The sequence below is a fragment of the Canis aureus genome, chromosome 2 (assembly GCF_053574225.1).
Source record: "Canis aureus isolate CA01 chromosome 2, VMU_Caureus_v.1.0, whole genome shotgun sequence".
In the NCBI taxonomy this organism is placed as follows: domain Eukaryota; kingdom Metazoa; phylum Chordata; class Mammalia; order Carnivora; family Canidae; genus Canis; species Canis aureus.
Window position 1 is genome coordinate 53,818,405 of NC_135612.1, and position 21,527 is coordinate 53,839,931.

General features: G+C 48.8%; 1 protein-coding gene and 2 long non-coding RNA genes across 4 annotated transcripts in view; 2 read left to right on the plus strand and 1 right to left on the minus strand.

Annotated features, from left to right (window-relative positions):
* Window positions 1-21,527, plus strand: part of LOC144298283 (uncharacterized) — a 176,963-nt gene that overhangs the window by 65,118 nt on the left and 90,318 nt on the right. The window lies entirely within an intron of this gene.
* LOC144298273 (uncharacterized) lies at window positions 8,539-19,604 on the minus strand. 2 transcript variants are annotated; one of them, XR_013365196.1, is made up of 3 exons: window positions 19,202-19,604; window positions 10,838-10,992; window positions 8,539-10,756 (listed from the first exon to the last, which is right to left on the minus strand). It is a non-coding gene; the product is annotated as an uncharacterized LOC144298273 (long non-coding RNA). The 2 variants fall into 2 exon arrangements; XR_013365195.1 differs by lacking the exon at window positions 19,202-19,604 and adding an exon at window positions 16,510-16,793.
* ZNF710 (zinc finger protein 710) overlaps window positions 18,026-21,527 on the plus strand; it is a 64,039-nt gene continuing 60,537 nt past the window's right edge. The window contains exon 1 of the mRNA XM_077872618.1: window positions 18,026-18,141. The gene's annotated coding sequence lies outside the window, so the exon portion shown is untranslated. The remainder of the gene's footprint in view (window positions 18,142-21,527) is intronic.

Sequence of the window (21,527 nt, forward strand, 5' to 3'; positions counted from 1 at the left end):
TCACACAGTTAAGGAAAGCATCTTAGTCAAAACTAAAGGGACATGAGTTTCCGGAGGAGGAGGCACAGGCTGGGACTCGGCCCTCCAACACCTGGGCCAGCGCTCCTGGCTTGGGCTGGCAGAGAGCAGCAGTCTGCAGAAAGATCTCCAGACAGTGTCATCTCGCATAGTTCTTCCTCCCTCACACGTGCTGTTTTCTCATTATTCTTCCTCCTTTTGCTTCTCTTCCTTGTCTCTCACCATAAATTACATCCCTTGTCTAAGGAATAATTAATTCTGCTTAAGTGAAGATACTAGCAGCCTCTTTCCTGTGCTCACATAATTATGGACCATTGCTTGCATAGCCAGCCTCTGGACATGCTCGAGCTGTACCCTACTACTTATTGAGCTTTGAACAATTTGAACTAGGCAGGTGCATGCATTAGCTCATCACATCCTCACACGTCTCTGAGATAGGTTTCCACTTGCCCATTTTATAGATGGGGTAATGGAGACTCAGAAAAGCCACTCATAGCTTATTCAAGGTCACACAGCTGATAAGGACTGAGCCAGACATGAACTTAAGTTATCCTTAAAGCTAAAGTCCATGTTCTTTACCCCAAGGGTCCAGCTGAGGAGTAGCCAAACCATAGCCACTGTCTGCCTTCTCCATCTTTAGAACCTTTCCAGTTAACAGGATGCTTCATTCAGCATGCTCCTAGGTTAGGCCAGGTTTGGAGATACCTAGTGATAATTAGAATCATTATTCCCCACCCCACCCCCATATACTGGCCACTTATTTCAGGCATTGTGCTCTAACCCATTAGGTCATTCAGTTCCCACAAATGCTCTACAAGGTGGATACCACTATTCCCATTTTACACGTGGGATAGCTGAGTCTCAGTAACTTGCCACTGGCATGCAGCTTGCAAGCAGTGAGATGAGAATTTGGACTCAGATCTGGCTGATGCCTTTAATCATCTTTCGCCCTTCCTAACAGCCAGTTTGATCTTCCAAACATGGCACGAATCCTCTCTGCCTCCAGAGAAAGGGCAGGAGAGGCAAGTCTAGTCAGTTTAGCCATCAGGAGACTCAGAACATCCTGAGTTCATGTCTCCTTAGTTCTGCCTGTGGACTGGCTGCCTCTCCCTGCAGGAGAACTGCTCTGGGTTTCAGGACAGATGCCAGAGGACAGCTAGTGTCTGCTGGAACCCTGGGAACATATGTGACTTGCCTATTTGCAGGTACAGAGGAGACAAACACTCAGGATGCTTAGAAACCGTTCCTTTTCTTTCAGCAAGACATGTAGGCACTGCTCATCATACGAAGAGAAGAAGAGTAGTGTATTTCAATCAACAGTGGGGGATCAGTGAATCTGCCGTGAGGCTCACTCACTAATGCAGAAGAGATAGATAACTGGACATGAAAGAGAGGGGGAACCAGTGAGGACACTTTTGGTTACCAAGTGACAGAAAACCCAACCCAAACTGGTTTAAGCAAAGTGGATTTATTGACTATAGAGCAAAAAACCCCAATGTAGGTGGAGCTTCAAATGCAGCCTATCAGAGGATCAAAGGCTGACTCCACGTCCCAGCTTCTCAGCTCTGCTCTCCTCCATGTTGGCTTCGCTTTCCTATCAGGGAAAGATGGCAGCCACAGCTCCAAACCTCTTACCCCCTCAGGAAGAGGAGAAAGGTAGTCCAACAGGTCAAACAACTACCAGAGTTTCACTGGCTCTAGCTGGCCTGGCTCGGTTTAACACTGACACAGGGAAACGTGCTGTGTTGATGATGTGCTGGGCCTGGGCACAGGCTACCCTTGAGATGGGGGTCAACACACAGCTAGGCTTGGACGTAGAGTGATAGAGGGGTGGTGCCCTCCAAGCAATATTGGGAAAAATCATGAGAAGCAGGATGGGGGTGGTGGTGATGATGGATGTCAGAAAGAATGAGAGAGGCAAAGGCAGTGGGAGGAAGGAAGGCAGGAAAGAGGGGGCGGGAGGGAGGAGGAAAAGAAAGGAAGGCAAAAGTCTACTTGGGGTGAACAAATGCACAAACAGATCCACAATTTTGTGGTTACAGAGATATGCCAAATAGCTTCCAGACAGATTATGCTCCCAAAATTCATTTGTAAATCAGTTTCGAACTCAGCACATTTTTACCCATGTGGGGAGAGGGGAGGGGGAATGTTTTATTGTAAACTCCCCAAACTAGCCTAACATTTTAAAATATAATCCATAATGTAGTGGAAATGCTTGGATATTTGCAATGAAAAATAGAAAGCAAAGCTTACAACAGTGGGTGATAAATAAAAAAGATTTTGGATCTGAAACCTTGTCTCTATTTGCTGTGAGTGCTGATGCCTGAGAAAAATCACGCTAATTAATGAGAATGAGCTAGCAGATGGAGACTCCAGTGTGGATCTGAAGGGGGCTTCTCAACCTTCCAAGGGCTCAGGAGCTTGACAGCAGGACTCTCTGTGATGTCGAATTTCCTTTCACATGTTATGGTTTTCCTTTTTCTTGACATAGCTGTATCAAGGGGAACATCCGTCTTACAACTTCTTTTTTACAGATGTCCCTGGAAGATGTGAGTCTTGACAACTCCACCATGATTTGGGTCATTTGGAGCCTACAAGTGAAATCCAAAGGAAAAAAAAAAAAAAAAAGAAATCCAAAGGAGGTGGTCCCATGATCTGGAAGGTGGTTCCATAGCATCTGGGCAAGAAGTGGTGTAAGGGGAGGGGCGGGAGAGGTTCTGGGATGGAGGAAACCTGCCTACAATGGAGAGGCTGGACCTGCCGAAGAATTACCTGAGCTTGTGGGAGGGAATAGACAGGAGAGGCGCTAATCTCAACCACAGGTGCATTCAAACCCAGGAGTCCTTAGCACTCAGGCTTTCCCCTCTCTGACCATCCAGAAGTATGGCAACAGCACCCCAGCTGAGTCTAGGCAGAACCCCACCCCACCCACTGCCCATTGGCCCAGGGAAGGTGATTTTCTATTGCTTCTGTTTTCCCGAGAGCAAGCCGATTACACACACCTCCCTCGCCTTTCCCCCGTGCTCTCTCCACAGTGGCAACCAGACCACAGAATTTCTTTGCCTAAAACACAAATCTGATCCCATCATTTGCAACCCCCCAGAACCTTTCAAGTTTGCCCAGGGCCTACAGCAGCATTTCTTATAATCTTCCTTATGTTCCTTAGAACCCTCATTCTTGGTCAAATAAGTTTAAGAAACCCTCTATAGCATATATGCTCTTGAAGAATCCCAACACAAAATGACAAATTAAAGGCTCTGAGCAACCTTTCAGTAAAGGACCTGTTTTGATTTTTTGCTCTATCAATCCTTTGCCTTACTAGACACAGAAGCCCTTCTTATGCATTGTCATTTAACAAACACACTTTGGGAATCACTGGTTTAAAAGATAAAGCCCAGACCCCAACAAGGCATCCAAGACCTTTCCATTCCAGCTACAACCCCTTTTCCTGGCCTCATTGCCCAGAGTTGTTCTACAGATGTACCCTGGCTCCCCCATGTTGACGACAAGCACATGATTTGTGCTTTCTTTTCTCTGTATTTTTGTTCATATTATTTCTGCTTCCTTCCCTTTTCCCAAGTAAAACAACCTTGGCCAGAACTCCATTCAGATTATTATTCTGTTAATATGAATTAACCAACATTTATTGAGCATTTACCATGTGCCAGGCTCTCTCTATTCAGCTGTGTGCACTCAGGCCCCCAAGCTTCCGAACTCAAGGAAAATGCTGTCAATGAGTATGTTGACTTCTATGTTTTGATATTCCCTTCCATCTGGCCCCCACAGCCCCTCGTACCAATGAACCTCTTTGTCCTTATGGTTACCCTACACCTCCTTTGCCTGGCTTGGGTTTCCAATCAGGTTCCCCTCACCACCTCCTTCCCTCTGAGAAGAGCTTTGCAGCATCTAGTTGACAAGGATGACTGGAACCCCAAGTTTATTCATTGGTTCATTCATTCTACAAAGACTGACTGAGCACGAGGGGCTTTAAGAAAGACACAGTCCTCACACTCAAAGAGCCACAGGCCAGAGGGAGATAGGCAGAAAACACAGTGTTATGAATAATTCAACAATTGCTAGTACACAAAGTGTTGCCAAGAAGTTAGGTGGTGGGTGGGACCTATGGGAGTGACTTACCAGGGACTTCATCTGGTCTGGGGAGCCTGGGGAGGGTTTCCTGGAGGAGACAAAGGCCCACAGGAGATGGACAGAGATGGGCAGGTTGAGGTGCATTTAGGGGGTGCAGCAGGTATAGCAGGCCAGGGTGGCTTTGGAGGAGGCTGGTGAGCAACAGGCAGGGTTCCTGGAGTAGTCTTGAAGACAGCACAGTAACAGAGTCAGCAGGCTTGGGTGCTATTCCTGACTGAGCCATTTAGTCACCAGAGGCCCTTGGGCGAGTTTCTTAACCTTTGTGTTTCTCTTTCCCTATCTGCAAAATGGCACGTTTTTTCTAACACTTAGCTAAGTTTAATAAGCACTTACTACTTGCAAGGCATATTCTGAGCACTGTACATGATAGAACAAACTTGATCCTCACAAGAACGCAACAAGGTAAGGTATTCTCCCCCACTTAACAGATGATGAAACTGAGTCACTAAATGAACTTGCTGAAGGTGACTCAGCCAGCTGGAAGTGATGGTATCTACCCAAAAGGTTTTCTCAAGCTGAGACAAAGCACAGTGCCTAGCACACAGTAGTTGCTTAGTAAATTTTGCTTTCGTTTTGATTTATTGTAAAAGCAATAGAAATCCATCAAAAGGGTTTAAGTCATTGAGAAGACATCTGACCCATTTAAAGAATGGTTCAGAGGGGTCCAGAGTGGACGCTGAGAGAGCCATCAGAGGCTATCATGGGGAGGGGCATACTGGCAGCTGGACCAGACCTGTGGGAGTGGAGAGGCTGATGAGTGCCTGAGAAGCATTTCCATGGTGAAATCGATCACCTCCAAGATTAATGGGCATCAAGGATGAAAGAGAGGGAGTGGCAGGTTTCTGGTCAACCCTGGATGGAATGTGGTGCCATTGACATGAGCCCAGTATGAGGACAGGTTTGGCATGAACCCTGGAAGGAGATGAGGCGCTCTATCTTGCACAAGTGACATGGAAAGAGGCCATGTAAGTGGAGATAGCCCATAGCTACAAGATGTACAAGTTCATATCCATGAACCATTTCATGCCGATGAGAGGTCAGGCCTTTGGAGAATGATAAACCAGCCACCGTTTGCTAGCAAGCCCTTTACTGGGCCTGACCTCATGCTGGGCACCTTACTGGCTCTCCCCCTGAACCTCTTCACGCCCTTGGAGCTCTGTTCTTATCCTCAATGCAGGAAAGTAAAAGATGAGTTCAGAAAGGTTCACTTACTAAAAGGAGTTCAGGAAGGTTGGCTTACTTTCCTCGTGTCAAGTAGGTGGTAGGTAGAGCTGGAATTTAAAACGGAGTTGTCCAGATCCAGAGGGGTGAGTTGTCCATGGTCACACAGTGTAAGCGACACTGGGGATCTGGACAGTAGGCATGAAGCCCCTGTGTGTCCAGGGGTTTCCACTCTGTTCCAAGAGCTTTAAGTAGGGACCCTAACACAAGGCTTGAACTCAAGACCCTGAAATCAAGACCTGAGCTGAAAATAAGAGTTGGATGCTTAACCAACTGAGCCATGCCTGCTCCATGAGCTTTAAAATCCTTTTGTCTTCATTATTTCTGCCCACCTTATCCTCTGGTTCCCCGCCCGCCCCCCCCCCCCCCCCAGTTCTGGAAAGCCCTAATGCCACCTCTCCCCATGCTCTGGTGGTCAGCCCCCAGCAAAGAACTCGACTTTGTTCAAGCCAGGCGATCCCACCAGATCTCCTCACACTGGGAGAAGGGCAGGGAGGTGGTATTGGGGCAGGCAGGACAGGGCCACCCACTCCACGGAAGGGCAAGGGGTGGCCAGTGTTGGCAAAATCTCCAACTAGGAGGATTTGGGCAGGGGCCCCCTTCCACTATGGGCTCCCCCGAGGTGCCCACTTCCCAAGATGGAGCTAATTGTGGGGCCCAGAAGGAAGCTGGACTCTGAACTCTTAGTGCTAGCTTCCACTTTGGATTTATTTAAATGACTGTGAGTGTGAACATTTTTTTTTTTTTTGGATGTGAACATTTTCTTATAGTTTTGTTTTCTGGTATTTTCTCCTGAGTGACCTGACTTATGATCAATTTATCTGTCAGGATTTTACAGTTTATTTTTTTTCTTTTTTTTTTTTTTTTAACTTTTATTTATTTATGATAGTCATACAGAGAGAGAGAGAGGCAGAGACAGAGGCAGAGGGAGAAGCAGGCTCCATGCACCGGGAGCCCGACGTGGGATTCGATCTTGGGTCTCCAGGATCGCGCCCTGGGCCAAAGGCAGGCGCTAAACCGCTGCGCCACCCAGGGATCCCTACAGTTTAAAAAAAATCATTTATACGTGCTGTTTATATGATTTCTAAAAATGGCTTTTAAAATATTTTAAAATGTTTAACCACAGCCAGCCTTTTTGTTTTTGTTGCTACTTTATCTTTTAAAATTACACAGGTGGGGATCCCTGGGTGGTGCAGCGGTTTGGCGCCTGCCTTTGGCCCAGGGCGCGGTCCTGGATATCCGGGATCGAATCCCACGTCAGGCTCCCGGTGCATGGAGCCTGCTTCTCCCTCTGCCTGTGTCTCTGCCTCTCTCTCTCTCACTGTGTGCCTATCATAAATAAAAAATAAATAAATAAAATAAAACCAGATATCTGGTCTCAAAAAAAAATAAAATAAATAAAAAATAAAATAAAATTACACAGGTGATCATGAGCATATTCTTGATGCCAAAAACTTAAAAGCATATGCTTCAAATGAAGCCAATGTCCCCTTGGCCCATTCTCTTTTCCAGTCCCCTCCACACCCCAAATGCTATAGTGTGTGTACCTACCTCCCTTCTCACCACTTTCTAGATATTTACACACATGTATAGTCACACAAAAATAGAGAACTTTGTTTTGTGTACATTTTTCTTCCTTATGTGAACATTTACCAACTGCACCTTGACTTCTTCACTTAATAATAGATCTTGGAAATACTTTTGGTTTTCTTAGCATGGTGAGGTTTGACTTATTTACATCACAAGAAATGTTCATTTTTCTGTTGACTTCCTCCCTTGAGTCTAAGCTTAAAAAGTCATTTCTCGGGACACCTGGGTGGCTCAGTGGTTTTTGATCTGTCTTCAGCTCAGATCATGATCTCGGAGTCCTGGGATCGAGTCCCACATCAGGCTCCCCGCAGGGAGGCTGCTTCTCCCTCTGCCTATGTCTCTGCCTCTTTCTCTGTGTCTTTCATAAATAAATACATAAATAAATAAATCTTTTTTTTAAATCCCCTCTGTCCCTCCCTCTCCTCCATCTCCCCCAGTTCCTGCACACTCTCTCTCTCCCTGCCTCCCTCTCTAAAATGAATAAATAAATAAGATAAACAAATAACTGCACATTTTTGCCCTAATACCACACAATTTGAAATATTATAATTTTCTAGTATCTTTTATATATAGATCTGTTCCCTCCTTCCTTACTCCTGTTTTCTAAAATTTTCTTCAAAAATCTGTTAATATTGCTAAATGAATTTTATAATCTTTTCTGTAAAAGTTTGAAAAAGAGCCACATTTGTATTTGCACTAAGCCTGTAAATTCATTTGACCTTTCTACTCGCACATTATTTAACCTTTACCTCAGGCATAGGGGAGCTCTCTCCCTACTTAAGTCTTCTCTTAGGAAAAAAAAAAAAAAAAGGCAGTTTTCTTTATATAGAAAATGCTATATTCTGGTTTAATTTCTAGAGCATGGGACTACTGGTGTCTCAAAACTTTAAAAGACATCCACCCGCTCCCCAGGAAAACCCTCCAGACTGACAACTTTGGGGGGGAAGTGTGCTTGATTATCTTCCTTAAATTCTTCCTCGATTCATTTACTCATTAAAGTAGTATTTCTTTCAAGAGCCCACTGTGTGTGCCAGGCCCAGTTCTGTGCAGTAGGTATAGAGCAGCAAGCCAAGCGGTTTTCTTACAATTATCTCAAAATAAAACGTTTAATTAAAAAAACACAATTATGTCAAAATAAAAAGTTTAATTAAAAAAAAACAAAACCAAATCCTCTCTTCTCAGGAAGCTCCTATTCCAGGGGGGAGAGAAGAAGGGAAACAAGTAAGCAATTAGGCATATGTCATATCAGATGGTGTGAAGCGCTGCCGGGGAAATGGAAACAGAGCGGTGGGGGCGCGGGGCTTGGGAAAGTTGGTTGGGGAAGCCTCTCTGTCCAGGGTGCTTTTGAGCAGAAACCGAAGGACGTACTTTAGATGTTCTACTTTTGATTCTGTCAAATAGAGAAACTTCTCTATTTTCTTCTTCCCAGAAAATTGCCTTTTTCATGGGAGTTTTCAAATTCATCAACGTCACATAATATCCTTTTGTATTTTTATGTTTAATGTCTGTTTCTGCTCTTCCCACCTTTTCACCTTGTGTTTGTCTCTGCTTTTTTTCTTCCTTCCATTTGTCCATTGTATTATTCAGACCTCGTTTTTACCAAAAAAACCAACGCAAAGGCACATGCATCAATTCGACTGTTTCCCATTTTCCTGATTTATTTTTTTCCGCTTTTTGCCTGATCTCCTCCTTCCTTATCTTTATGTGGGTTTTTTTTTCCTGACATTTCTTTTTTTCTTTTTTAAAATTTCATTTATTTATTCATGAGAGACACAGAGGCAGAGACATGGAAGAGGGAGAAGCAGGCTTCCTGCTCTGTCTCTGTCTCTCATGAATAAATAAATAAGATCTTAAAAAAAAAAAAAACTGGAGAGGGGGGCGCCTGAGTGGCTCAGTTGGCTGAGCGTGTGACTCTTGATTAATTAGCTCAGGTCATGATCTCAGGGTCCTGAGATAGAGCCCCACATCAGGCTCTGTGCTCAGCAGGGAGTCTGCTTGTCCCTCTCCCTCTGCTCCTCCCCTCCCTTGCCCCCTTCAAATAAATAAATAAATAAATAAATAAATAAGTTCAATAAACTTTTGAGTAGAACTTTGCACATACACTGTTGGTTTTCATAATTTTGGTTGGTCTATATGAGGTCTGTATTTCAAATGTATTGGGATTTTCTTTACGGTCGAAAATTCCATTTTTAAAATTATTTTATGGATCCTGGAAAATAGGCTGAGTGTAACTTATGACCCAAGCCAACAGTCACAATATCTCCAGGGACTCTGGGGGGATGTGGGGGGAAGCACAAAATGTGAACAGGAAGTAAGCTTCAAAGGGGAAGTGATTTTGATACCAAGAGGACAAAGAACTGGCTTTTTTCAGTAGCCACTGAAGGCCAGGCTCTATGCGGGGCCCTTTGCGTGTATTGTCTCATTCAGCAGAGGTAGGATGCTTCAGAGCAGAAAAATGCAGGGTAAGTAACTTTCCTCAAGTCTGTTCCCCTGCTCAAAGCCTGTCCTTCTAGTTTTGCTGAGCAGATTCCCGCTTTTCTTTCAAGATTCATTTTAAAAGTCACCACTTCTAAGAAGGCTTCCCAAAGATAAGAGCTGAGTCCTCCTCTTCTGTTCTTTGTATAAGTCATCACTGGTGTTACATGTGTCACCCTTGGTTGCCTGGGAGACCCTTGACGGTGGCCAGCACGTTGTGGGGGTTCTCAGTTTGTTTGTTTGTTGATGAAGCGAAGATTAAAGGCAAAAGGAGAATTCACCTCTGAAGATTCAACAGAACAAAGCCATCACCCTTTGGTCCCCCTCCCCTGTCCCTGCCAGGCAAGGCAGGTGATGCCTGGGGGTTTATAGGTAATGGTACTGACGTGAAAAACTCATTCCATTTGCAGAGTGCTTTGCAGTCTACCGGCATTCTCTTGTAGGCATTATCGAGGCTGATCTCCATGAATCCATGAATGTGAGGTTGCCCTAAGTCCATTTTCTAGGCAGTGAAACATTCAGAGACTGATTCTAGCCAAGGTCACAGACCTGATAGGTTGCCACAGCCAAGAGCTCCTCAGACTCCAGCTGTTGCCACCTTCAAACTTGAACTCAGGACCCTCGTGACATTAAAGCAGACATGTGCACGCACGCGCACACGTGCACACACACACACACACACACACACACACCTTGCTGCCTTGGTGAAGACTATAAATTCTCCTCCTGTCTTGCCCATCATCATGGCTTCACAATGGGGTCTTTCTTTTCCAGACAACATGTTTAATTAATGCCTTAAAGGAAATTCATGAGAGTGATCCCTGATATTACATGCTTATTCATTCATCTATCCTTATGGACAGTAAACATTTGCTGAGCCCCTGTTCCGCACAGAGTGCCAAGTACTCGGCAGGCCCTGGACACTGTGACCCAGGTGTAGGCTGGAGAGGGCAACTTAGAAGGACCTTCAGGGTAGCCCTGCCCATTGTCCACCCGCCACTTCCAGGCCTGCCTCCTCCTCCCCCAGCCTAGCAGTTCCCACCCCGCACCCTCTTTATCTCCCTTCATAAAAAGCCCCATTCTCCTTTTGCACAATACACTTTCACAATAGATAGTCTATTCAACCCAGAGCCCAAATCATCAGCAACCAAAACGCTGGTTCCTCCTTCCTCCTAGGTCTTCAAACATTTCCAAGGGAGGAGAAATAATTGCATTCTGCAGAGTTCACTTGCTGTTTGCTTGGCTGTTTCTCCTACAGAGTGGAAGCTCCCTGAAGGCCTGGCCTGGGTCTTTTCACTGTTGCCTGTGGAGAGGATAAGGAGACTAGATCTTGGTCTCCACACTTAAGTTATTGTTTTAAAATAATGTCAATATAGAAACTTACCAAATAGGGCAGCCCCAGTGGCGCAGCGGTTTAGTGCCGCCTGCAGCCCAGGGCGTGATCTGGAGACCCTGGATCGAGTCCCACGTCAGGCTCTCTGCATGGAGCCTGCTTCTCCCTCTGCCTGTGTCTCTGCCTCTCTCTCTCTCTCTCTGCATCTCTATGAATAAATAAATAAAATCTTAAAAAAAAAAGAAAAAAAAATAGAAACTTACCAAATACACTAAAAGTCAAAGAAGGGAATAAAAGTTGCCTATAATTCCTGCAAATAGAAATAACTTTTTAAACTTGTTTGTACTTCCTTCTCAGTATTTTATATGTGTTTTTGGGATAAATGTATGTGTATACACAAAATTGTACAAAAATAGAATTCTGATGCATATGCAATTTTGTATCTTGCTCAGGATGTCACAAACATTTCCCAGGTCATTAAATATTCTTCAAAAACATGGCTTTTAGGAGTGCCTGGGTGGCTCAGTCAGTTCAGCATCAGACTCTTGGTTTCCATTCAGGTCACCATCTCAGGGTCATGGGATCGAGCTCCACATTGGGCTCCATGCTCAGCAGAGTCTGAGATTCTCTCTTCTCCTCTGCCCCTCCCCTGACCCGTGCTCTTTAAATTAATTAGCTAATTAATTAAATCTTAAAAAAAAAACATGGTTGCTGTTGTTTTTTAAAGATTTTATTTATTTGAGAGAGACAGAGAACACAAGCAGGGGAGTAGGGCAGAGGGTGAGGGAGAAGCAGGCTCCCTGAGGAGTGGGGAGCCCACTACAGGGCTTAATCCCATGATTCTGAAGCTGAAGGTAGATGCTTAACCAACTGAGCCACCCAGGCACCCCCCAAAACATGGTTTTTAATAATTATACACTATTACATCAAATGTGCACACCCTAACTTCTTTAAAAATTTCTTCATTGTTGAATACTTAGGTTATTTCCTTCTCCTTTTTTTGTTTTGTTTGTAGTTTCTGCCAACATAAATAATACTCTGATAAACATCCTTAACATGCATTTTTGTCCACTTTGTTGATTCTTTCTCTCAGATTTCTAGAACAAAAGTTACTGAATCTAAGCAACTTTTAAACTGCTCTTGATTTCTAATACCAAACAATTCTCCAGGCTTTGTATCAATTAGCCCATCCATAGCAATACCTGTTGTCATTGTGGCTTTCTTGCATTTATTTGTTTTTAACTGTTTGGTGACACCAGCAGTTTCCTGTTTATGGTCAATGACCTGTGTTTGTTTGGGCGTATTTTTATTCTTATATTTATGCAAAGAAGGCCAGTTAAGTTATGGATCCAAGGGAGGATGGGAATAAACTTATGCAAATAGGCTCCTTTGGTCACAAGTAAGGGGTCAGAGGAGGTGGACTAGAGGTGGACTATCTGAAGCAACCTGTCATTACTCCTGGAAAAATATTCTGCAGATGTCAGAGGTTAGCCCCATTTATCCAGACTTTCGCTTTCCTTTGGGTTTGCCCTGGAAATCCTGGGTATTCCTAAATTGTAACTATAGTTCTGAGGATTTTGAGTCAAGGCCCATCTTCCGTGGAAGCCCAGTCACCAACCCAGTACTTAGTGACTCTCCGCCAGTTCTGAGTCCCCGGCTACTAAGCTGGTCTTTCAGGTGCCCTAGATCCACCTCTGCTTTTCCATAGCCCCTTTTAGCAAGACCCTGGGGTCCTACATCTTTCACTGGTTGGATTCCAGTTGGGAGGCTTTATACTAAAACTTGAATTTTATTTTTTATTTATTTATTTTTAATATATTTTTTTAATTTTTTATTTATTTATGATAGTCACAGAGAGAGGGAGAGAAAGAGAGACAGGCAGAGGGAGAAGCAGGCTCCATGCCAGGAGCCTGATGTGGGATTCGATCCCGGGTCTCCAGGATCGCACCCTGGGCCAAAGGCAGGTGCCAAACCGCTGCGCCACCCAGGGATCCCCTAAAATTTGAATTTTAAATATTGTAAAGCAACTGTTGATACTTTTTTAAATGTCTGTTTGGTTTTGTCAATTGAAAGAAACAGATTTTAATATTCACCTCCAAGCAGTTACTCTGGCGAACACATCAACTGAAACACTGAAGAGCTGTGTTTCATCTCTTTTCTCAGCTTACAAGATCCTCAGATTTTCAGAGATGGATGTGAACATTCTGGAAGGCCTGTGGCATGAATGCATCCTCCTTCAGGGAGACCATGAGGATGAGCACACCTTATAATGACAAACCTTCCTTCCCATTTCTGCTCTAGGCGGGCAACCATGGCATTCCCAGGAGAGGCCTCCATTTGCTTCTTCTGCATCACGAGAGCTGATTTCTCCCTCTCTAGTGTGAATCTAGAAGCTTCTTTCCTGGGTTGAGGTAGGTCAGGGGACTTGGCTCAATAGCAGTGGTATCTGTTTGTCTAGCCCCTTGATGGGAGCTCCTGACATTCACATGGTCTTTACAATTTATGAAATACAGTGTCACGTGGCCCGTGTCATACATTACTTGCTTTTATTCCTCCCAACTGCCCCCAGAAGTGGACATTCCTCAAGTTTAAAAAGGGATCAGAGAAGGAAGTGGGTCACCTGCCCTGACCAGTTGTCATGGGAAGCAATCTGTGAAAAAAAAAAAAAAAAAAAGGTAACAGGGAGGTCCATGAAGGGAACAGTTGCTCTAAAGAAAAAGAGAAAACAGACATGCCGGAAAGGAACTCCCAACCTGAAACGCTGGCTTCAAGGTCTGGTCCAGCCACTCCACAGCTGTGGCCTTGGGAAGTTTGTGGGTTTTTGTTTTGTTTTGTTTTAACATTTCTGTGCATCCGTCTCCTCCTATCTAAAACAACGAGCAGGGGACTCTGGGTGGCTCAGCGATTGAGCATCTGCCTTTGGCTGGGGTGTGATCCGGAGTCCTGGGATCAATTCCCACATCGGGCTTCCTGCGTGAAGCCTGTTTCTCCCTCTGCCTATGTCTCTGTGTCTCTCTCTCTGTGTCTCTCATGAATAAATAAATAAAATCTTTAAAATAAAAATGAAAATAAAAATAAACAAAACGATGAGCAGAATATGACATCCACATCCACCTGGCACTCCGGTGCCTATAGAAGTATGTTTACCAGAGCAGATCCATAAAAGTAGAAAAGTGGAAAACTGGAAAACAACTCACAGTGCAAAAATTTGTTTAAACAAATTGAGACATATGCACACCATGGAATAGTATCATTTGTTCAGAGTGATAATGTGGACGTTTACGCACAGGGAAGGATATTTGTGGCCTGTTACCGGGGAGAAGTGGCTGTAATTCAGTAGGTGTAGTGCTATGTCATTTTTGTTAATTTTGTAAAAATAACATATTTACATGTATCACTATTCATCTGCTTAACAAGATTCACTCTGCGCAGTTTCATCATGATGTGTGCATTTATGTGAGGATATGTGGATATCAAATGTCCAAGGATATACACCAAAATATAATGTCTCTACAGGGGGTTCTTTTTCAGCTGGGCTTAGCTGGTTTTCAAATTCTTTCACAATGAACTCGTGTCATAAAGAAATAATAGAAGCATAAAGTGTTTACAATGCATGAACTGGAATGCCGGGGTCTACCTCTATCCAGGGGGCATTTTGCTGGTGCCAAGTTTACCTGCGTTGCTTGGGGAATGAGAAACCCAAGCAAAGGCCTGAGAGGTTCTAATCGATTTAATTAGGGCTCTGGAGGAGTCAATAATCTCTTTTCCTCCCTCTCTCCCTCTCGGCGTGAACTTGTGTGTCTACTTCTCTCCACTAAGCAAATGCAGCCAGGTGTCTGCTCCTAGGGGCCCTCCTGGATTTTATGAGGCCCCCATCACTTCTGATTCCTATTTGTTCTTCAGGTAGACTACAACTCCACTAATCAGGCCAGGCCTCTGTAACTCCTGTCTGCACATTCCAGTCATGTTCGGGAGATGACACCCTGGACATCCTGATCAGATGTAGGTGTTCCCCCAATCCCAGTCACCACCCAATCCCAGTCACCTTCCAGGCCATCTTTGAAGGAATGATTCTTCCCCAGAGAGCACATCACATTTCTGACATGGTGAGTCACTTTGGTTTCAACCCAGAGGGTAATGTCATTTCCAGGTTGTAAGGGAACCTCCCTGTCAGTCACTCCCTGATTTATAATAATAATGAATAAAAGTTACCATATGTTGGTACTTACGTCCCAGATCCTGTGCTGGGCATGGGCTCAGGTAAGGCTCACCACAACCCTGTGAGTCAGGAGCTTTCATCCTCATTTTACAGATGAGAAAACTTAGGTCAACTTGCCCAGGGATATGCAGCAATAAGCCTGGGCCCTTCAACAGAAGACCCTGTCTCTGCAGCCCACAGGTCTTCTTAACCCCAATTCAGGAGTGAGGAAACTGAGTCTAAGTTATTCACTGAGGCTGCTATCACCCAATTTCATGAAGCTAGCAAGTGGGAGAAGCTAAAATGTGCACATCTCACTGATATTGGACCCCTTCCCTGACTTGTGCCCTGACACACTCCGCACTGGCCTCTCCTCTGACTTGTGCACCTAACAGTCCTTATTCCCCACTCCCCCAATGCACTCCACACTGCAGCAAATACTTGTGGCAATTCCAAGAATCTGTAAGAATGTTCTCTCTTGCCCTGGGGCCTTTGGACAGGCTGTACCTTCCCATGCATTTGCCTGGCACGGGCCTACTCATTTAGATGTCACCTCCTCCGGAAAGCCATCCCTGAGCGCTCCAGTCCAAGTACCCTCTTCGGTGCTTCCTCAGTTCATCCTGGTATGTGTCCCACAGCACTTGTGGTTGGGCCCCTTCCCCTCCCCTGCAAGGCTACAAAGCCCAAGCGAGGACCAAGTGTGACCATGGTCAGGTCCTCAGCAGCCAGCACAGTAGCGGGCACAGAGCAGGTAGTCAGTAAGCATTTGTTAAACGAATGAATGCTTGATTAGCAGAGCTGTGTTCTGCTTTGTTTGGAGAATACAGCTTAGGTGCACTAAAGTGGGAGGATATAAAATGACAGCAATGTGGCTTCCTGTCTATCCTATGAAGAGGGCATAGTAGGCGAATGCTCTGGGGTCATCCCAGGCTCAGTGCTCTGATGTGAAAACCATGGTGTTCTCCTTGCTAAAAGCAAAGTCTCAGGCTACTGTTTGCTCACTCCCAGGCAGAAAACAAACCATGTTCTGAGGGACTGGAGTCACTGCTCACAACACCAGGAGCTGGTTTAGGGTGGGGCGAGGGGCAGTGGCCTTGGGGCTCCAGTCACCAAAGGCCCAGGCCTATGGGCAAGGGGGAGGGGTGAAGAGTGGCAGGTCCTGTCCCCGGGAGGCAGCAGTCACTGGGGAAGAGACAATGGGGCTCAGCATCTGCTCCTCGCTGGGAGAAGGGACCCTCCAGTGAAAAGCCAGGGAGAGCAGGGAAGTGTGGGAGGAATTGATGAGGAGAAGGGGTGGAGCCAAGGAGAAGCCGCCGGGAGGAAGGAAGAGAAGGGGAAGGAAGAGAAGAGGGAGGGGTGAGGATTCAGGCTTTCCTTCCTCTCGATGACCTGGTCCTGGGCTGCAGCCGGCTCTGGCATTGTTTCCTGCGGAAACTCTCGGGGCCCCCGGAGACCTCACGTTTCTCCCCCAGCCGCTGGCAGCAGCCCCAGTCCAAGGGTCAGGCATCCAGCAGGTGCTCAATACTTACTTGGGAAAATGAGAAACGTGGCCAACTTTGGGAACTTTTGCCTTGTTTTCTCCCCACTTCTCCGGAGAAGCTGAGGGCAGAGCAGGTCTTGGGAGCACGCCCAGGCGCCCCATGAATAATTGACCCTTCCTGGCGGCTCTGCCCGGCTCAGCCGGGGGACGCACGACCGGCCCAGCCTCGGAGTCGAGAAGCCGCTCGGAGTGGCGGCCGTTCCCGAGGTCGGAGGCCGAGGGTCCGGCCCGCCCGGGAGCGGGGTCTGGGGGAGGCCAGGCGGTGCCAAAGCCCGCGGGCCCAGGAGGAGGCGCCTGGGGCCTGACCCCAGCGCCGGCAACGGCCACGCCTCGGCGCCCCCCAGCCGTGCGCCCGGGGTGGGGGCTGGGTGGGGAGGAGGAGCCGGGGCCCAGGCCCTGGGATCCCAGAGCCCACGGGGGCGGGGGGGGTGGGGAGATCCCAGCGCCGCCTCCGAGCCCCTTCCCACCCCGGCCCCGCGCTCGCAGCCCGCGCCGCTCCCTCGAGCCTGGCCGTCCAGGGCTCTGCAAACAGCTGTTTAAAGGCTCTTTTACACTTCAGTGCTCTGCGGGGATGTTTGTTCCAAGCCCATCTGCCTACTTTAAAAATATATAAGTCAAGCACACACCCAGCTTTCCACCCCTGGCTGGGGAGGGGCGGCCTGGGCGGCCCCCGCCCGCACTTCGGAAGGAACCGGCACCCAGCGGCCGCCGCGGCCCCCGCCCCCGCCGACCCTCCTCTCGGGAGGACGCCCCGGGCTTCCCAGGGGGGAGGGGGCGCGCAGCCCTCGGGCCCCCTTTGTGCGGGGCCGGCCCGGGGGCCCCCATTTCCATGCGAGCTTCTGACGCTCCCCCTCTCCCCCGCTTCAGTTAATCTTTGTTCCCCTTTTCTGCTGAGAGGAGAAAAAAAAAAAAAAAAAAAGAGAGAAAGAAAGAAAAGGAGGAAAAAAGGCGTGACTTGATTTTCAAACGAAACTCCCACAGCAAACAAAACCCTTTTAGAGAAATAAGAAAGGAGGAAGAAGGAAGAAAAGAGGGAAGAAAAAAAAAGGAGAAAGAAAACCCTCCAGGCTTTCAATTTGAGTGGGAGAGTTGAACCGAAAGAAAAGAGAAAGAAAGGAAGAAAAATCCTCTCTGCGGTAGAAAGAGAAAAGAAAACTTGGGCTGACAAGAGGGGGGTGCTGGGGGGGGCGGTGGAAGGAAGTGAGAAAACAAAAGAGAGATAAAAGGGCTGCTTTTCTGTCTCTCTTCCTCTGCGAGCTGGGTTAGGAGGAGCTGTTTTGCATCCCTTCACGTCAGCCCTGCCTCATTCCCTTCTTCCAGGGAGGGAGAGAGAGAGCGAGCGAGAGAGCGAGCAGGAGGGAGAGAGAGCGAGAGAGGAGAGGGAGAGGGGGGAGAGGGAGAGAGAGAGAGAGCGAGGGAGAGAAAGAGAGGAGCCGGAGGGAGGGCGGCAGGAGCAGGCGGCGGGCGCGCGTGGAGGCGGGCGGCGGGCGCGCAGCAGCAGCCCGGGCGGTGGGCAGCCAGGAGCCCCCGGCCCGCCCCGGCCCGGCCCCGGCCCCGGCCCCGGCCCCGGCCCCGGCCCGCCGAGGGCCCCAGCGCAGGAGCCGCGCCCGGACCAGGGTGAGTGTCCCGCGCGGCCCCCGGGCTCCGGCCCCGCAGCCCCGGGCGGCGCGCCGGCGGGGGCGCGGGGGGCGCGGGGGTGGGTCGCGGCGGCCGCGGCCGACCCGCCCCCCGCCTCTCCCCGGGGACGGCCGCGCGCAGGCCCGCGCCGCGCTGCAAACATGTCGTCTTTTCCTTTCACTTCCACATTCCCTCATGCCGGGGAGCTGGAGGGAGAGAGGGAGAGCCGGGGAAAGAGGGAGAGATGGCGTCTGGGGGGGGAGGGGGAGGGGAAGGAGGGAGCGAGGAGCGAGCGAAAGAGGGCGAGAGCGAGGAGAGCGCGCGAATGGAGAGAGAGAGGGAGCGAGAGAAGCAGAAATGAAAGGAAAGCGCCGCGGTGGCGGCGGCGGCGGCGGCGGCGGCGGCGGCGGAGCGGGAGGCCCGGGAGGCGGCGGCGGCGGCGGCGGCGGCGGCTCCGGGCCCGCACGTGGGTGTCCCGGCGCCCCGCGCGCTCCCCCCACACCCGGCCCGGGACTCAAAGTTTCACCCCCTCGCCGCGCCGCCCCGCCCCTGCGGCTGCCCACAAACTTTATTCTCCGGGTGGGGGGGGCTGCGCGCGTCCCCGCCGTCCCGGGTGGGGGGTGGGGGGCGGGGGAGGGCCGAGCGCGCCGCCGCCGCGTGGGGGGCGGGGGCTGGGGGCGCCCCCGGAGGCAGCTGGCGGCCGCGCACCGTGCGCTGCGGGACCCGGGCCGCCCCGGGCGGGGGAACCTGTTGAAGGCGCTCGCCGGCCGGCGGGGTCCCCGCGGCCTGTCCCTGGGCTCCCTCGTCTCACTTCCCCTTCCCCGTCGCCCCTCGCTCGGTCTCCTCGCGGTCATTTTCCTAATTGGACGGAGCTGTGGGGTGTGATCGCCGGCGTCAGACGAGGGGCCGAGAGGTTGCCGGGTGGGCGCGGGGACCCGGGGACCGACGGGGCAGCCCCTGCGGGCGCGCGGATCCCACAGACCCGGCCCCTGGGCCACCGCCCCCCTAACTGCGGACTTGCTAACTAGTGCGTGTCGGATTTTTTTTTTTTTTTTCCAACTTGCCTTTTAAGATGACTTGTATGGTCGCTGCAACTGCTTCCCTCCAGTCTAGGCTGTAGTTTGGGAAGGTAGAAGAAGCCAGGGAGGTGCTGGCGTGGGTTTTAACTAACCCAAAACGGTCCTCAGTGTATCTCTGAGCTCTTCGTCGGTTGGGGCAAAGGCAGAGCCGCAGCCGGGGTGGGTTTTCGCAGGGACACTGCGAGGGGCTCGTCCTTCCTTGTCTGAGCGGCCCAGCGAATGACCATCCTGGTGGCCCACCTTTGAGCCGCAGGCTGAGCGCCTTTATTTCTGTGCAAAATGGAAACTCCTAGCTGGTGGTTGTCCTGGAGGGGACGTAAACGGTTCCCGTGGGCGCCTGGGAAATTCACCCAAATTCCCCCACAGGTGCGCAAAGCGGGACTTTGCACCCTCGGGGGTCACCCAGCCAACTTTGAAGCTACTCTTTGACACGTGTAAGCGCAAACAGTCAAAGTTCAATTTCTCCCAAGTAGAGGGCCCCTGGGCCTGCATCCCTGTTGTGCTCTTATCAGGGGCCTTCAAAGGACCGGGTCTTATGGGAGAAGGGAAGAAAACCACCCCTAATTGTCATTAGACATTAGAATATGTATTTTGAGCGGTTGTGATCAATCCATGGGCCTGTCCAGTTTTGATTTTTGAGACCAAGTATGATTATACCTTTCTTACTTGTTTTAAAGTGAATATATTGTTTTCTAGAGCTTTCTTGGTGGTTTTGTCACCTGGGCCAAGCACCTGCCTGACCCATAAGTAGTTACCTATAGTTCCAGATGCATTCTTGTTCCAGAAACCTTCAGGACCTAGCTTTCTCACAGGAGGGTAGTGGGAGTAGAGCTGCTTTCTTTTGAGCAGGGGGAGTTGGACATTTGGGTCACTTTTTTTTTTCCTCCAGGCTCGCCTGGTTGCCCACCTGTCTGTGGAGGGAGATGCGGTAAGTTGAGGGGAGGGCAGGTGCTTACTGTTCTCCAGGCAGAGTCCTAGGTGAGTCCTTGTCCTGTGGTGTGTGGCCGGTAGGCCATTTGTTCTGCACTTGGGTCACTTCCATCCCAACCTGGCATTGCCTACTGAGAGACTTATTTTACGCTCTCTGTCTAGAGATAAGGAGACAGACAAGGTCTGGAATGGTTCTCGAGTTGAAGGAAGGGAGACTAATGGGACCACCAGAGATTTTGCATGACTTCTATTTTAGGTTTGCCTTGTGGCCTGGAGATATTTCTATCAGAGTTTTCTTTAAAAGTTCAAGTTTGAAGTTAGAAGGGAGTAAATAAACCAAGGAGAAGTCAGGTATATCTCAGAGGATGCTCCTCACAGGCTCTTCATCTGGCTAGCTCGCCACCACGTCCAAGGGCAGGGACTCATGTTGCTGAATTAAGGAGAATTAGCTGAATCTCAGCTGAATCTGCTGAGTCTCTTGGTAATGATGGTTGATCGCAACCCTTAGACTTCAAAGACCTCAGAGATTGTCTAAAAGAAACTGAGGCGCAGAAAATCTCCATGCCTGGGGCCACACTCTGTTGGCAGAGCCAGCACTTGAACATGGGCTTTCAGAGTCCATTTCCAGTGCTCCTGAACCCAAGGCCATGGCCTCTATTCCTGCTGGGAATCCTGAATCAGGCTCTGTCCAAAGAGTGTGGCTCTGAGAATAATGAAACCATGGGTGTATGCTACCTGCATGAGACACATAAACGGAGCACCCCATTGTCCAGGTGTTTAAACACACACTCTGTTCTGGAGGATTTGACAGGCCAGCACGACTGCTAGGGAACCAGGAGCAAAGTCCACCAGTTCAGTGGGGCAGGATTTTAATCACTGGGATGTTCCTAAGTCACACTCCGCGCTTTTTGATCTGGCGTGCTTTGTACTTGTGTGCGATTTACTTAAGATTGGCCTGTGGAGAGGAATGGGGGTGAAGGAAGAGCCAGAGACCTGAGCTGATATCAGATCTCTTACTGGAATATCAGCTCGTGATGGTAGAAAGCCTTTGTTCATTGCTTAGCCCCCTGTGCCCAGAACAGAGCCTGGCACAGGGCTGGCCCTCAATAATACCTGGTGATTAAGTGTATTGGGCATTGGGAAAAAGACCTATCTCTCAGAAGGAACCTACGAGTGACACACAGAGGCGGGGACAGGGAGGTGATTGATGGGACCTGCAGAGTTTTGCAGTGAGTCATGGCTTCAGACAAGCTCCAGACAGGTAAGGCAGGAGCAGCAGGGAAGAGTCGATCCTGAATAGGTGGAGCCACTGGGTAGAAGAGATTGTGCCAAACAATAGAGAGACCTTGAATTGTACTGGATAGAGGGAGAATAATA